The sequence below is a fragment of the Pristis pectinata genome, chromosome 1 (assembly GCF_009764475.1).
Source record: "Pristis pectinata isolate sPriPec2 chromosome 1, sPriPec2.1.pri, whole genome shotgun sequence".
Taxonomy (NCBI): Eukaryota; Metazoa; Chordata; class Chondrichthyes; order Rhinopristiformes; family Pristidae; genus Pristis; species Pristis pectinata.
In genome coordinates, this window is record NC_067405.1 from 2,603,580 (window position 1) to 2,619,899 (window position 16,320).

Genomic DNA, 16,320 nt, shown 5'->3' on the forward strand with positions numbered 1-16,320 from the left:
GTTGATGCACACTGGGAAGATTAGTAAGAGTAGGACATACACAGCGGTGGGAGGGCCCGAGGGAGTATTATAAAACAGATGAGCCATGGTGTACAAATCCAAGGATCCCTGAAGACAGCAACACAGGTGGATAAGGTGTTGAAGGTATCTGAGCTTTGATTAACCGGGTCATAAAATATAAGAACTAGGAGATCATGGTACAACTTGATGAAGTGTTCCTTAGGCCACAGCTGGAGTACCATGTGCAGTTTTGGTCACCACAATTTGACTGCACTGGAGAGGGTGCAGAGGAGATTCACCAGGGTGTTGCCTGGGATGGAGGGTTTCAGTGATGAGGTAAGGCTGGATACTGGATTTGTTTTCCTTGAAGACTGAGAGTCATAAAACCACAGTCAGACTGAGAGGTTACATGATAGAGGTGTCCAAAATCACTACAGGCATAGATAGGCTACATAGTTGTAAACTTCTCTTAGTAAAAGATGAGATTTCTTTATTAGTCACATGTACATCGAAACACACAGTGAAATGCATTGTTTGCGTAGAGTGTTCTGGGGGCAGCCCGCAAGTGTCGCCACGCTTCCGGCGCCAGCATAACATGCCCACAACTTCCTAACCCGTACGTCTTTGGAATGTGAGAGGAAACCCACACAGACACATGGGGGGAACATACAAACTCCTTACAGACAGCAGCCAGAATTGAACTCGGGTCGCTGGCGCTGTAATATTGTTACACTAACCGCTACACTACCGTGCCAAAACTAGAGGGCACAGGTTTAGGGTAAAGGGAAGAGGCTTAGAAGGAATCTGAAGAAGAACTTGCTCCCCCACTGGGTGTTGGAGTCAGGAACACACTGCCTGAGGTGGAGGTGGAGGCAGAGACTCCCACAGTATTGAAGCAGTATCTGGACGAGCACTTGAATCACGAAGGCAGACCAAGTGCTGGTAAATGGGATTAGTGCAGATGGGGACTTGCTGGTCAGCACAGACCGAGGGGGCAAAGGGCCTGTTTCGGTGCTGTGTGACCATCAAGACCATATGTGAGATTAGCTAAAATTAACATGTGTCTCTTACAGGCTGAGACCGGAGAAATTATCTTGGTTAAAAAGAAATGGTAGATAGATTAAATAAATAATTTTAGAGTCAAACAGCATGGAAACAGGGCCTATGGCCCACTCAGTCCTTACCAACCACTTAATGTCCATTTACACCAATCTCCATTTTGTATTCTCCCACATTTCCATCAACTCCCCCAACTTCCCACATGTTCTCTATAACAGATGTTAAGATAATAGGCCTGTAGTTTCCAGCTCCCTATGTCCCTTCATTTCAAAGTAAGTATTTACTAAATTAATGTGACTGAAAGGCGATAAACCCAGAACCTGATGACCTGCATCCTTGTGTTTTGTAGCTAGTAGCCATGGAGACAGTGGACTGGCCGATATCTTCCAAAATTCCATAGATTCCATATAATCTCACAGACTGGAAGAGAGCAAATGTAACCCCACCGTTTAAGAACAGAGAGAGGAAACATTGGGCACTTTGCCTGACACATTCAGTGGAAGACATTCTGGAGTCTTTAATTAGGGAAGTACTTGGAAGATAACGATAGGACCGGCCAGAGGCAACGTGGACCTTGTGAAACTGAAATCACATGTCACAAACCTGTCAGAGCTTTTGAAACTGTATCCAGCATAACAGATAAGGGTAAACGAGCTGTGGTGGTGCATTTCAATGTTCAGGGTGCCTTTGAAAAGGTGCCACACAGGAAATTACAAAACAGCATTCGAGCACGCCATATTGGGGTTAATATACTGGCCTAGACTGAGGATTGGTTAGTCTTAAAAATACAGAGAGTAGGGTCATTTTTATAGAACATAGAACAGTACAGCACAATACAGGCCCTCCAGCCCACAATGTTGTGCCAACCTTTAAACCTCGCCTAAGACTATTTAACCACTTCTTCCCACATATCCCTCTATTTTAAATTCCTCCATATGCTTATCTAGCAATCTCTTGAATTTGACCAACGCACCTGCCTCCACCACCGCCCCAGGCAGCACATTCCATGCCCCAACCACTCTCTGGGTAAAAAACCTCCCTCTGACATCTCCCCTCCCACCCATTACCTTAAAGCCATGCCCTCTTGTATTGAGCATTGGAGCCCTGGGAAAGAGGCGCTGGCTGTCCACTCTATCTATTCCTCTTAATATTTCGTGCACCTCTATCATGTCTCCTCTCATCCTCCTTCTCTCCAAAGAGTAAAGTCCTAGCTCCCTTAATCTCTCCTCATAATGCATACTCTCTAAACCAGGCAGTATCCTGGTAAATCTCCTCTGCACCCTCTCCAACGCTTCCACATCCCTCCTATAATGAGGCGACCAGAACTGGACACAGTACTCCAAGTGTGGTCTAACCAGACAGCTGCATCATTACCTCGCGGCTCTTAAACTCGATCCCTCGACTTATGAAAGCTAACACCCCATAAGCTTTCTTAACTACCCTATCCACCTGTGAGGCAACTTTCAGTGATCTGTGGATATGGACCCCCTGATGCTGGGACACGGAGGCTGAATGGGTGACACCAATATTTCATAATCTATAATAATGATATGAAGGAAAGGATCAAGTGGAATATAAAAATTTTGTGAATCTCACCAATTTTTACAGATACATCACAGAAAGCATCCTATCCGGATACATCACAGCTTGGTGTGGCAACTGCTCTGCCCGAGACAGCGAGAAACTGCAGCGTTGTGATCGCAGCCCAGTCCATCAATCAAACCAGCCTCCCCTCCACTTCTCGCTGCCTCGGGAAAGGACTGACGGAATGGATTGAGGAAGGGAAAGGAGAGACGGAGAAAGAGTGTTCTTCTTGGAATAGTTACCACACATAAGGAGGCCATGAAGCTCATGTCCACACTGGCTCTCACCCAAAGTCACTTTCTACTACCCACTACCCTTCCTCTGTAGAATTGTTCCACCGTATATTTACCCAATTGCATCTGAAAGCCCACAGTGGAACCTGCCTCCACTGCATCTGTGGGAAGCAGAGAACACAGAGGGAGCAGGTTGGGGCTTTATTCATTGGAGCGTAGGAGAATGAAGGGTGATCTTATAGAGGTGTATAAAACCATGAGGGGCATAGACAGGGTGAATGTACTGTCTTTTTCCCAGGGTTGGGGAATCAAGAACTAGAGGGCACAGGTTTAAGGTGAGAGGGAGATTTAATACGAACATTAGGGGCAACTTTTTCACCCAGGTGGTCAGCATATGGCCAGAGGAAGTGGCCGAGGCAGGTACATGAACAACATTTAAAAGGCACTTGGACAGGTACATGGATGGGAAAGGTTTAGAGGGATATGGGCCAAACATGGGCAAATGCGACTGGTTTAGATGGGAATCCTGGTCGGAGCGGGCCAGTTGGGCCGAAGGGCCTGCTTCATTGCTGTATGACTCTGTGACTCTATGAGTGTTCCAGATTCCAACCACGTGGCAAGAAGTTTTTCCTTGTGTCACTGTCAATTCCTTCCCTTCAATAGAGAAAACACTCCCAGCATCTCCAATCTATCCTTGTAACTGCCATCCCTCATCCCAACAACCATTCCCACAAATCTTTCCGGGACCTTCTCTAACATCTCCACATCCTTCCTACGACGTGGTGACCAGAACTGAACACAATACTCTATGGAACACAGTACAGCACAGGAACAGGCCCTTCGGCCCACAAAGTCTGTGCCCAGCACGATGCCAAATTAAACTACTCCCTTCTGCCTGCACATGATCTATATCCCTCCACTCCCTGCGCCTACCTAAAAGCCTCTTGAACACCTCTATTGTATCTGCCTCCACCACCACCCTGAAGCACATTCCAGGCACCCACCACTCTGTGTGTAAAAACTTGCCCCACACCTCTGCTTTAAACTTTCTCCCTCTCACCTTAAAGCTATGCCCTCTCGTATTCGATATTTCTAGGGGAAAAAAGATCCTGGCTGTCTACTCTATCTGTGCCTCTCATAATTTTCTAAACTTCCATCAGGTCTCCCCTCAGCCTCTGACGTTCCAGTTGAGTCCAGACCAGTGTGTTCTCAAGGTTCAACACAACTTCCCTCCTTTAATACTCTGTGACTCTACTGATAAAGCCCAGAACTGTGCCTGCCTTATTAACAACTTCCTGGGTATAAAAGTAGTAATGTGGATGGGCTAAAGTGCATTTACTTAAATGCAAGAAGCATCAGGAATAAGGGTGATGAACTGAGAGCTTGGATAAGTACATGGGACTATGATATTGTGGCTCTTGCAGAGACTTTGCTGTCACCAGGGCAGGAATGGATATTGAATATTCCTGGATTTCAGTGTTTTAAAAGGGATAGGGAGGGGGGCAGAAGAGGAGGAGGAGGGGTGGCGATACTGGTCAGGGACACTATTACAGCTGCAGAAAGGGTGGATAATGTAGCAGGATCCTCTCTAGAGTCAGTATGGGTGGAAGTTAGGAACGAGAAAGGAGCAGTTACTCTACTGGGAGTATTCTATAGCCCCCACCCCCGCCACCGTAGCAGCAGGAATACCAAGGAGCAGATCAGGAGGCAGATTTTGGAAAGGTGCAAGAATAACAGGGTTGTTATCATGGGAGACTTCAACTTCCCAAATATTGATTGGCACCTGCTTAGTGCCAAAAGTTTAGACGGGGCAGATTTTGTTAAGTGTGTCCAGGACAGATTCCTGTCACAGTATGTTGACAGGCCGACTAGAGGGAATGCCATATTAGATCTAGTATTAGGTAATGAACCGGGTCAGGTGACAGATCTCTCGGTGGGTGAGCATTTGGGGGACAGTGACCACTGCTCCTGAGCCTTTAGCATTGTCATGGACAGGGAGAGGAGCAAAGAGGACAGGAAGATATTTAATTGGGGAAAGGCGAATTATGAGGCTATAATGCGAGTGTAAATTGGGATGACATTTTTGAAGGGAAATGTACTATGGAGATGTGGTCGATGTTCAGGGATCTCTTGCAGGATGTTAGGGATAAATTTGTCCTGGTGAGGCAGAGAAGGAATGGCAGGGTGAAGGAACCATGGGTGACAAGAGAGGTGGAACATCTAGTTAGGAGGAAGGCAGCAGCATACATAAAGTTCAGGCAGCAAGGATCAGATAGGTCTCTTGAGGAATATAGGGTAGCAAGGAAGGAACTTAAAAGGGGCTGAGGAGAGCGAGAAGGGGACATGAAAAGGCCTTGGCGAGTAGGGTTAAGGGAAACCCCGAGGCATTTTTCACTTATGTGAAGAGCAGAAGGATGATGGGAGCAAAGGTAGGTCTGATTAGAGACAAAGGTGGGAGGATGTGCCTGGAAGCTGTGGAAGTGGGTGAGGTTCTCAATGAATACTTCTCTTCAGTATTCACCAAGGAGAGGGGTCTTGATGATGCTGAGGACAGTGTTTGTGAGGGTAATATTCTAGAGTATGTAGATATCAAGAGAGAGGATGTGTTGGACCAGTTAGAAAATATTAGGACAGATAAGTCCCCGGGTCCTGACGGAATATTCCCCAGGCTGCTCCATAAGGCAAGGGAGGAGATTGCTGAGCCCTTAGCTAGGATCTTTCAGTCCTTGTTGTCCATGGGAATGGTACCGGAGGGTGGCAAATGTTGTCCCTTTATTCAAAAAAGGTAGTAGGGATAGTCCAGGGAATTATAGACCAGTGAGCCTTATGTTTGTGGTGGGCAAGCTATTGGAAAGGATTCTTAGAGATAGGATCTCTGGGCATTTAGAGAATCATGGTCTGATCAGGGACAGCCAGCGTGGCTTTGTGAAGGGCAGATCATGTCTCACAAGCCTGATAGTGTTCCTTGAGGAGGTGACCAGACAGATTGAGGAGGGTAGTGCAGTAGATGTGGTCTACATTTTATTAAGGCATTTGACAAGGTTCCACATGGTAGGCTTCTCCAGAAGGTCAGAGGGCATGGGATCCAGGGTAGCTTGGCCGTGTGGATTCAGAGTTGCTTTGCCTGTAGAAAGTACAGGGTTGTGGTGGAGGGAGTGCATTCAGATTGGAGGGCTGTGACTAGTGGTGTCCCACAAGGATCGGTTCTGGGGCTTCTGCTTTTCGTGATTTTTATTAATGACTTGGATGGGGGGGTAGAATGGTGGGTTGGCAAGTTTGCAGATGACACAAAGGTTGGTGGTGTTGTGGATAGTGTAGAGGATTGTTTAAGATTGCAGAGGGACATTGATAGGATGCAGAGCTGGGCTGAGAAGTGGCAGATGGAGTTCAATCCAGAGAAGTGTTAGGTGGTTCACTTTGGAAGGACAAACTCCAAGGCAGACTACAAAGTTAATGGCAGGATTCTTGATAGTGTAGAGGAGCAGAGGGATCTGGGGGTTCATATCCACAGATCCCTGAAAGTTGCCTCACAAGTGGATAGGGTAGCTTTCATAAGTCGAGGGATCGAGTTTAAGAGCTGCAAGGTAATGATGCAGCTCTATAAAACTCTGATTAGACCACATTTGAGTACTGTGTCCAATTCTGGTCACCTCATTATGGGAAGGATGTGGAAGCGTTGGAAAGGGCGCAGAGGAGATTTACCAGGATGCTGCCTGGTTTAGAGAGCATGTATTATGAGGAGAGACTAAGGGAGCTGGGGCTTTACTCTTTGGAGAGAAGGACGATGAGGGGAGACATGATAGAGGTGTACAAAATATTAAGAGGAATAGATAGAATGGACAGCTAGTCCCTCTTTCCCAGGGCACCAATGCTCAATACAAGAGGGCATGGCTTTAAAGTAATGGGTGGGAAGTTCAAAGGAGATATCAGAGGGAGGTTTTTTACCCAGAGAGTGGTTGGGGCATGGAATATGCTGCCTGGGGTGGTGGTGGAGGCTGATACATTGGTCAAATTCAAGAGATTGCTAGATAAGCATATGGAGGAATTTAATATAGAGGGATATGTGGGAGGAAGGGGTTAGATAGTCTTAGACGTGGTTTAAAGGTCGGCACAACATGGTGGGCTGAAGGGCCTGTATTGTGCTGTACTGTTCTACACTCTATGTTAATTCAGCAAAAAATATGGACCTGATTAAGCTAGAGAGAACACAGAAAAGACTCAATGATCTTACAAAGACTGGATGGCTTGAGTTATAAGGAGAGGCTGGGAGTTTTCCCTGGAGCGAAGGATAATGAGGGGGGGCCTTATAGAGGTTTATAAAATCATGAGAGGCATAGATAAGGTGGATGATCACAGTTCTTTTCCCCCAGGGTAGGGGAGTGTAAAACTAGAGGGCATGGGTTTAAGGTGAGAGGGGCCTGACAAGATATTTCCTCGGACCTTGAGAGAGACTGATGTAGAAATTGCAGGGGCCCTGGCAGATATATTTAAAATGTCCTGAGCCAGGGGTGCGGTGCCAGAGGACTGGAGGGTAGCTCATGTTGTTCCGTTGTTTAAAAAAGGCTCTAAAAGTAAACCAGGTAATTACAAGCCGGTGAGCCTGATGTGAGTAGTAGGTAAATTATTGGAAGGTGTTCTGAGAGATCGGATATACAAGTATTTGGACAGCCAAGGGCTGATTAAGGATAGTCAGCATGGCTTTGTGCGTGGTAGATCGTGTTTAACAATTCCTGTAGCATGTTTTCAGGAGGTTACCAAGAAAGTAGATGAAGGTAAGGCTGTGGATGTTGTCTACATGGACTTTAGTAAGGCCTTTGACAAGGTCCCACATGGGAGATTAGTTCAGAAGGTTCAGTCAATGGGTATCCATGGAAAGGTTGTAAACCGGATTCGAAATTGGCTGAGTGGGAGAAGACAGAGAGTGGTTGTGGATGGTTGTTTCTCAGACTGGAGGCCTGTGACTAGTGGTGTGCCTCAGGGATCTGTGCTGGGGCCATTGTTGTTTGTTGTCTATATCAATGATCTAGATGATAATGTGGTAAATTGGATCAGCAAGTTTGCTGATGACACTAAGATTGGAGGTGTAGTGGGCAGCGAGGAAGGCTTTCAAAGCTTGCAGAGGGATCTGAACCAACTGGAAGAATGGGCCAGAAAATGGCAGATGGGATTTAATGCAGACAAGTGTGAGGTGTTGCATTTTGGAAGGACAGATCAAGGGAGGACATTCACAGTAAATGGAAGGGCACTGAGGAGTGCGGAGGAACAAAGGGATCTGGGAGTTCAGATACACAATTCCCTGAAAGTGGCGTCACAGGTAGACAGGGTTGTAAAGAAGGCTTTTGGCATCCTGGCATTTATAAATCAAAGTATTGAGTATAGGAGTTGGGATGTTATGGTGAGGTTGTATAAGTCACTGGTGAGGCCAAATTTGGAGTATTGCGTGTAGTTCTGGTCACCTAACTATAGGAAGGATATCAGTAAGATTGAAAGAGTGCAGAGAAGATTTACTAGAATGTTGCCGGGTCTTCAGGAGTTGAGTTACAGGGAAAGATTGAACAGGTTAGGACTTTATTCCTTGGAGCGGAGAAGAATGAGGGGAGATTTGATAGAGGTTTACAAAATCATGAGGGGCATAGACAGAGTAAATGCAAGTAGGCTCTTTCCACCTAGATTAGGAGAGATAAGTACAAGAGGACATGGCTTTAGGGTGAAAGGGGAAAGGTTTAGGGGTAACATTAGGGGGAACTTCTTCACTCAGAGAGTGGTGGGAGTGTGGAACGGGCTGCCATCTGATGTAGTAAATGTGGGCTCACTCTTAAGCTTTAAGAATAAATTGGATAGATATATGGACGGGAGAGGTCTGGAGGGTTATGGACTGGGTGCAGGGAAGTGGGACTAGCAGAATAAGGTTTCGGCACAGACTAGAAGGGCCAAATGGCCTGTTTTCTGTGCTGTAGTGTTCTATGGTTCTATGGGAAAGTGAAAGGGGACCTAAGGGGAATGTTTTTTCACGCAGAGGGTGGTGGGTGTGTGGAACGAGCTGCCAGAGGAAGTGGTAGAGGTGGGTACAATTACAATGTTTAAAAGACATTTGGACAGGTACATGGATAGGAAAGGCTTAGAGGGATATGGAAGGGTCAGCTGTGGAAAGGGTGAGCAGCTTCAAGTTCCTGGGTGTCAACATGTCAAAAGATCTATCTTGGCCCCAACACACTGATGCAATCACAACGAAGGCTTGCCAGTGGCTCTACTCATTAGGAATTTGAGGAGATTTGGTACATCACAAAAGACTCTTGCAAATTGCTACCGATGTACACTAGAGAGCATTCTGACTAGTTGCATCACTGCCTGGTATGGAGGCTCCAATGCACAGGATTGCAAGAGGCTGCAGAGGGTTGTAGACTCAGCCATCTCCATCACAGGCACAACCCTGCCTGCCATCGAGGACACCCTCAAGAGGCGATACCTCAAGAACGCAGCATCCATCATTAACTCTCACCACCCAGGACATGCCCTCTTCATGTTACTACCATCGGGGAGGAAGTACAGGAGCCTGAAGACCCCCGCTCAATGTTTCAGGAACAGCTTCTTCCCCTCCGCCATCAGATTTCTGAATGGTCCATGAAGATTACCTCGTTATTTCTCTTTTGCACTATTTATTTTGGAACTTGTAGTAATTTTATGTCTTGCACTGTACTGCTGCCGCATAACAACACATTTCACGACATACATCAGTGATAATAAACCTGATTCTGAACATACGTGGGAAATGGGACCAGCTCAGGAAGGCACCATGGTCAGCATGGAAGAGCTGGGCTGCAGGGCCTGTTTCCGCACTGTATGGCTCTATGACTGATCCTCAGTCCCTATTTTAAACAATAGAGGAACATTCACCACCCTCCAGTCCTCTGGCATCACCCCAGTATCCAAAGAGCACTGGACAATCACAGTCAGTGACGTTACTCTTTCCTCTTGCACTTCCCTCAAAATCATATGATGCATTCCATCCGGTCCTGGTAACTTACCAACTTTCAGTTCAGCCAACTTAATGGCAACTGCTCTGCCCAGGATCACAAGAAACTGCAGAGAGTTGTGGACACAGCTCAGTGCGTCACGGAAACCAGCCTCCCCACGGACTCCGTCTACAATTCTCACTGCCTCTGTAAAGCAGCCTGCATAGTCAAAGACCCCACCCACCCCGAACATTCTCTCTTCTCCCCCCTCCCACCAGGCAGAAGATGCAAAAGCCTGAAAGCACATACCACCAGGCTCAAGGACAGCTTCTGTCCCACTGTTATAAGACTATTGAATGGTTCCCTAGTACGATAAGATGGACTCTTGACTTCACAATCCACCTGGTTATGGCCTTGCACCCTATTGTCTGCCTGAACTGCACTTTCTCTGTAACTGTAACACTTTATTCTGCATTCTGTTATTGTTTTACTTTGTACTGCCTCAATGTATTGATGTGATGAAATGATCTGTATGAATAATAAACCAATTTACCAACTTTTCCAATCCCTCCAATGCTTCCAGATTTAACCAGAGTCTCCACATCCCTCCTCACCATATTCCTTTCCTTCTACCTTCACCCGGGAAATACAGACCGCTCCCCAAGTGTCAGTGTAAAACCTGCCAACACTGGAAAAGTACAGCAGGTCAGGACAGAGAAACAAGGTTCTGGCTTCGGGCCCATGACCCTTGTCAGAGAGTCTCAGACCTGAGACATTAACACTGTTTCTCTCTCCACAGACGCTGCCCGACCACAGTTTCCAGCGCTGTTTTTACTTCAGATGACCAGCGTATTTGAAACAAATTTTCATCCGATGGATATCCCGACTCTGATGGGCCCACCCATGTCCTACATCTCACAGTTCGAGAAAACACCCCTGCACTTGTGGAGCCAGCTGATCTTTCCCCCGGGCTCCCGTGTTGATTTCCCTCTCCTTCCGTGTTGACTTCCCCCTCACCTCCCCTCCCCTCACCTCCCCTCCTCTCACCTCCCCTCCTCTCACCTCCCCTCCTCCTCCTCCTCTCCCCTCCTCCTCTCCTCACCCTTCCCCTCACCCCTTCTCCCCTCCCTCCTCTTCTCTCCTCTCCCCTCCCGCCTCCTCTCCTCTCTCCTCCCCTCCCGCCTCCTCTCCTCTCCCCTCCCTCCTCTTCTCTCCTCTCCCCTCCCTCCTCTTCTCCCCTCTCCCCTCCCTCCTCCTCTCTCCCCCCCCTCCCTCCTCCTCTCTCCCCCCCTCCCTCCTCCTCTCTCCCCTCCCCTCCCTCCTCCTCCTCCTCCTCTCCCCTCACCTCACCTCCTCTCCCTTTACCTCTCCCCTCCCCTCCACACCGACGGGACGATCCCCCACCGATGGGGCGATCTTTCGCTGGGGAGTTCATCGCTTCCTGTGACGATCCCGTCGACAGACTCTCGCTCCGCAGCGAGCCTCTCTGCCCCTTTCCCCAACGCCGAGCGCTGGGCGGCCGTCCCGCCGGGCTGGGGGCGCTGCCCGAGTCCCGGCCCGAACTTGGCCCACAACTTTCGGGAACTTTGAGAAGTTTGGGAGGCGAGGGAGACTTACCCCCAACAGCAGCTGCTGCGCGATGCTCCGTCCTCAGCTCCACGTCCCCTGGGCTGGGGGAGGAGACAGGGAGGGCAGGGCAGGGCTGGGGAGGAGATTCAGCCGGGTCAGTGAGCAGCTCACCCCCTCTGGTGGCCGCACTCTCCCCCGGGCGAAGCCCTCCACCCCCGGCAGGAGTCTGATGAAGGGGCTCCCACCCCAGACGTGGACTGGTTCTCCTGCCGCAGGTGGGACAAGTGGTTGTTGAGATCGCCCAGAATCAGGTTTATTATCACATGTACATGACGTGAAAAGTGTTGTTTTGTAGCAGCAGTACAGTGCAAAGGCATACAGTTACAAAAATAAATAAACAGTGCAAAAAAAAGGAATAACGAGGTAGTGTTCATGGGTTCAGAGACCGTTCAGAAATCTGATGGCAGAGGGGAAGATACCAGTGCCCAAGAAGAGCAGAGTGAACTGCCTCAATGACTATCGCCCAGTAGCACTCACATCTACTGTGATGAAGTGCTTTGAGACTTTGGTCATGGTGAGAATTAACTCCTGCCTGAGCAAGGACCTGGACCCACTGCAATTTGCCCACTGCCGCAACAGATCTGCAGCGGATGCAATCTCACTGGCTCTCCACTCGGCTTTGGAGCACCTAGACAACAGCAAGATGTAAGTCAGGCTGCTGTTTATCAATTACAGCTCGGCGTTCAACACCATCATCCCCTCAGTACTAATCAACAAGCTTCAAAATCTGGGCCTCTGTACCTCACTCAGGAGACCACAGTCACTGTGGGTTGGTAGTAATGTCTCCTCCTCGCTGACAGTCAACACAGGCACCCCTCAAGGACGCGTGCTTAGCCCACTGCTCTACTCTCTACCCTCATGACTGTGTGGCTAGGCACAGCTCAAATGTCATCTATAAATTCGGCGATGACACCACTGTTGTTGGCAGAATCTCAGATGGCGATGAGATGAGGAGGGGTACAGGAGTGAGACGGATCGTTGGTTGAGTGGTGTCGGAACAGAACCTCACACTCAACATCAGCAAGACCAAGGAACTGATTGTGGACTTCAGGAGGGGGAGGTCAGGAGAACACACACCAGTCCTCACTGAGGGGTCAGCGGTGGAAAGGGTGAGCAGCTTCAAGTTCCTGGGCGTTAACATCTCAGAGGATCTATCCTGGGCCCAACACATTGATGCAATCACAAAGAAGGCACGCCAGTAGCTTACTTCATTAGGAGTTTGAGGAGATTTGTTAATATCACCATAGACTTGCAAATTTCTACAAATGTACAGTGGAGAGCATTCTGACTGGTTGCATCACCACCTGATATGGAGGCTCCAATCAATGTGCAGGATCGAAAGAGGCTGCAGAGGGTTGTAGACTCAGCCAGATCCATCATGGGCACCACCATCAAGGACATCTTCAAGGGGCTGCTGAAGGTCCTTAGTGAAGGATGCTGCCTTCTTGAGGCACCGCCTTTATAATGCATAGGTCAGAGCACATTTGGAGTATTAGGCCCCATATCTGAGGAAGGATGTGCTGCTGTTAGAGAAGGTCCAGAGGAGGTTTATGAGAATGATCCCAGGGTTGAAAGGGTTAATGTATGAGGAACGTTTGATGGCTCTGGGCCTGTACTCACTGGAGTTTAGAAGGATGGGGGGGGGGAATCTCATTGAAACCTACTGAATGTAGAAAGGTCTGGATAGAGACGACGTGGAGAGGATGATTCTCCCCATGGGAGAGTCTAGGATCAGATGGCACAGCCTCAGAATAGAAGGACATCCCATTAGAACAGAGATAAGGAGGAATTTCTCTAGCCAGAGGGTGGTGAGTCTGTGGAATTCATTGCCACAGACGGCTGTGGAGGCCAAGTCATTGGGGATATTTAAAGCAGAGGATGACAGGTTCTTGGTTAGTTAGGGTGTCAAAAGTTATGAGGAGAAGGCAGGAGAACATGGAACACGACAGCACAGTACAGGCTCTTCAGCCTACGATGTTTGCCGACATTTTATCCTGCTCTAATATCTATCTAACCCTTCCCTCCCACATAACCCTCCATTTCTCTATCATTCATGTGTCTATCTAAGAGTCCCTTATATATCCCTAATGTATCTGCCCCCACAACCTCTGTCGGCAGTGCGTTCCACACACCCACCACTCGCTGTGTAAAAAATCTTGCCTCTGACATCCCCCCCATACCTTCCTCCAATCACCTTAAAATTATGTCCCCTCGTGTTAGCCATTGTCAGCCTGGGAAAAAGTCTCTGACTGTCCACTTGATCTATGCCTCTTATCATCTTGTGCACCTCTATCAAGTCACCTCTCATCCTCCTTCTCTCCAAAAAGAAAAGCCCTAGCTCACTCAACCTATCCTCAGAAGGTTATGAGAGGCATTGATCATGTGGATAGTCAGAGGCTTTTCCCCAGGGCTGAAATGGTTGCCACAAGAGGACACAGGTTTAAGGTGCTGGGGAGTAGGCATAGAGGAGATGTCAGGGGTAAGTTTTTTACTCAGAGAGTGGTGAGTGTGTGGAATGGGCTGCCGGCAACGGTGGTGGAGGCGGATACGATAGGGTCTTTTAAGAGACTGTTGGATAGGTACATGGAGCTGAGAAAAATAGAGGGCTATGGGTAAGCCTAGTAATTTCTAAGGTAGGGACATGTTCGGCACAACTTTGTGAGCCGAAGGGCCTGAATTGTGCTGCAGGTTTTCTATGTTTCTATGTTTCATAAGACTTGCTCTCCAATCCAGGCAGCATCCTGGTAAATCTCCTCTGCACCCTCTCTAAAGCTTCCACATCCTTCCTGTAATGAGGCAACCAGAATTGAACACAATACTCCAAGTGTGGTCTGACCAGAGTTCTATAGAGCTGCAACATTACCTCGCGGCTCTTGAACTCAGTACCCCGACTACTGAAGGCCAACACACCATACACCTTCTTAACAACCCTATCAATCTGCACGGCAACCTTGAGAGAGCTACGAACATGGACCCCAAGATCCCTCTGTTCCTCCACACTGCTAAGAGTCCTGCCATTAACCTTGTATTCTGCCTTCAAATTCAATCTCCCAAAGTATATCACTTCACACTTATCTGGGTTGAACTCCATCTGCCACTTCTCAGCCCAGCTCTGCATCCTATCAATGAAATGTTTAACTTACAGCAACCTTCTACACTATCCACAGCACCACCAACCTTTGTGTCATCAGCAAACTTACTAACCCACCCTTCCACATCCTCATCCAAGTCATTTATAAAAGTCACAAAGAGCAGGGGTCCCAGAACACATCCCTGCAGAACACCACTGGTCACCGACCTCCAGGCAGAATACGCTCCATTTACCACCACCCTCTGTCTTCTATGGGCGAGCCAATTCTGAATCCACACAGCCAAGTTTACCCTGGATCCCATGCCTCCTGACTTTCTGAATAAGCCTTCCATGAAGAACTTTATCAGACGCCTTACTAAAATCCATGTACACCACATCCACTGCTCTACCTTCATCAACATGCTTTGTCACATCCTCAAAGAATTCAGTCAGGCTCGTGAGGCACGACCTGCCCCTCACAAAGCCATGCTGACTGTCCCTAATCAGCCTATGCTCCTCCAAATGCCCATAAATCCTGTCTCGAAGAATCTTCTCCAGTAATTTGCCCACCACTGAAGACTCACTGGGCTGTAATTCCCAGGGTTATCCCTACTCCCTTTCTTGAACAAAAGAACAACATTTGCCACCGTCCAATCATCCGGCACTACTCCTGTGGCCAGTGAGGATGCAAAGATCATCAACAAAGGCACAGCAGTCTCTTCCCTCACTTCCTGTAGTAACCTTGGATATATCCTGTCCAGCCCCAGTGACTTATCTATCCTAATATTTTTCAATAGTTCCAGCACATCCTCTTTCCTCACGTCGACATGCCCTCACGTATCAGCCTGTCGTACGCCATGCTCACAAATGGCAAGGTCTCTCTCTCTGGTGAATACTGAAGCAAAGTATTCATTAAGGACCTCCCCTACCTCTTCCAACTCCAGGCGCATGTTTCCTCTTTTATCCCTGATCAGTCCTACCCTCACTCTAGTCATCTTCCCATTTTTCACATATGTGTAGAACGCCTTGGGGTTTTCCTTAATCCGACTCGCCAAGCCTGCTTATGGCCCCTTCTAGTTCTCCTAAGTCCATTCTTAAGCTCCCTCCTGGCTACCTTGTATCTCTCCAGGGCCCTGTCTAATCCTTGCTTTCTAAACCTTAGGTAAGCTTCTTTCTTCCTCTTGACAAGATGTTCTACGTCTCTTGTCAACCACGGTTCCTTCACTCTGCCATCCTTACCCTGCCTCAGTGGGACAAACCTATCCAGAAGCCCATTCAAGTGCTCCCTAAACAACCTCCACATTTCCGCTGTGCACTTCCCCATGTGTGCCCAATTTACACTCCCAAGTTCCTGCCTAATAGCATCAGAATTCCCCCTCCCCTAATTAAATACTTCCCCATATTATCTACTCCTATCCCTCTCCCACTGAGATCTGACACCTGATCAGGCTCATTGCCTAGTACCAGGTCAGAATGGCCTCTCCTCTAGTCAGCCTGTCCACATACTCTGTCAGGAATCCTTCCTGGACACACCTAACAAACTGCCCCATCTATCCCCTTTACACTAAGGAGGTGCCAATCAATATTAGGGAAGTTGAAGACCCCCATGACAACAACCCTGTTATTTTTGCACTTCTCCAAAATCTGCCCCCCGATCTGCTCCTCAGTGTCTCTCTGCTATTGGGGGGTTTGTAGAATACTCCCAATAGTGATCGCTCCCTTCCTGTTTCTGACTTCCACCCACACTGACTCAGTGGACGATCCCTCCAGGACGTCCTCCCTTTCTACAGCT

General features: G+C 48.2%; 1 protein-coding gene across 1 annotated transcript in view; it reads right to left on the bottom strand.

The window, feature by feature from the left end:
* Positions 1 to 11,499, bottom strand: part of tmbim1a (transmembrane BAX inhibitor motif containing 1a) — a 54,719-nt gene extending 43,220 nt beyond the window's left edge. Inside the window, 1 exon segment of the mRNA XM_052014808.1 lies at positions 11,447 to 11,499. The gene's annotated coding sequence lies outside the window, so the exon portion shown is untranslated.
* Between the last annotated feature and the right edge of the window lie 4,821 nt (positions 11,500 to 16,320).